Below are 1,660 nucleotides of genomic sequence, written 5' to 3'. Positions count from 1 at the left end.
GCAGAGAAAAAAGCACTAGGTTCCATCGTTTGACATGGATTTGAACTCGGGTTCAGTGTAGCCAGTGGTGTGATCAGGTAAATCACCTAACCTCTCTTCAGTTTTTTTTTTTTTTTTTTTCCTCTTCTTTTTTAGCTTTCCTGCACAGCATGTGAGATCTTAAATTTCCTGACCAAAGATCGAACCTGTGAAAGCGCCGATTCTTAACTACTTGACTGCTAGGGAAGTCCCTAACCTCTCTTAGGTTTTTATTCTCTTTCTGTAAAACGGGCTAATGATGTCAAACCTATTCCAGAATCCTTTCGTGATGAATTAATGAGTGATTCATTGACAATCCCATAGGGTTCTTGTGAAAACCAAAGCAGAATGCACATAGAAAATTATTGCATGTTTGATAGATGTGAAGTATTATTGCCATGTTGGATTATAAGCACTTTGAGGGTAAGGACTGTTTCTTATATACCTTCAATTCCTGGACATCCAGAAGATGTCTGAAAACATAGTAGACCTTCAATAAGTATTTATTGCATGAATGATTGAGGTCAGGAAGATGAAATTGGGGAATCCATGCTCAGTAGAGGTAACGCTGTCAAATAGAGCCAGAAAGCATGTTTCATGTATTCGTGGTTGTTCATCATTAATAATGTATAAATCACATGTTCGTCATTCATCTTAATATAATTCAGCCGGCCCTTTTACTATTTCAGCCTCACCAGTTACTGGGCTGTGACCCTATTTTTTCTTCTGCTTCCCCACCTTCCAGAAGGGGATCTTTTAGTCCTTCACTTCCTGGGGAGCCTTCCGAGGGAGTCCCGCAGCCACCCGGAAAGGATGCTGCCGGCCGACACAGTGACTGACAGGCTGCCCTGGCTCAGTTATCACAGTGCTGATGCTGTCCATTCTAAAGGTACAGTACTGTGATAACTGAAGGATGGCAGCCATCTTGCCTTCCGTCAGAAGAGCCGCGCCGTGCCTGGGAAGGAGGACAGAAGACGAAGGATGGCGTGTGAGACAGTGGCGGGACCCAGAAGCCCGCTTACCCTGTCCCTGCTTTCTTCCTTCCCTAGAGCCAGGGAATGCTATTCCATCTCTCTCTGCCTTGTTTCGTGATACGAGGCTAAGGAGGAGTTGGGGGGAAGTCTGTCCTGTGGTGCTGATTGGACATGTTGTTAAGATCTGTGCAACATTTGAGAGACTGATGCTAGGTAAGTGCTGAGTGTGGATTAATATCTCTGGAGCGATATTCGGAGACATTTGTGCCACTTTTATAAACATAAAAAGTTACTAATTAAAATAGCTTGATGTCGTCAGTATTGGATGTGCAAAATGAAATTCAGCTTAAACAGGGAGAGAAAAGTCCTACACGTTGAACAGTGTTCACATTTTAGCATGAATAAAATTCCATCTTTGTCTTTAAGGAATTTTTAAGATCTAGTCTAATTCAAAAAATCCCCGTTGAACACCCGTGTTCTTGCTGCGGCCACCTTTGCATCTATGGGCATCTGTGCTCAGTCACGCCTGACTCTGCGACCCTTTGGACTGTAGCCTGCCGGGCTCCTCTGACCATGGAATTTTCCAGGCAAAAGTACTGGAGTTGCCATTTCCTACTCTAGAGGAATCTTCCTGACCCAGGGATCAAACTCCTGTCTCCTGCCAATAT

At 43.9% G+C, this 1,660-nt stretch overlaps 1 non-coding gene across 1 annotated transcript; it reads left to right on the top strand.

The window, feature by feature from the left end:
• MIR101 (microRNA 101) lies at positions 859-941 on the top strand. The gene has a single exon (NR_129550.1). It is a non-coding gene; the product is annotated as a microRNA 101 (primary transcript).

The sequence above is a fragment of the Capra hircus genome, chromosome 3 (assembly GCF_001704415.2).
Source record: "Capra hircus breed San Clemente chromosome 3, ASM170441v1, whole genome shotgun sequence".
NCBI lineage: Eukaryota > Metazoa > Chordata > Mammalia > Artiodactyla > Bovidae > Capra > Capra hircus.
This window is presented reverse-complemented; position numbering and strand designations above follow the sequence as displayed.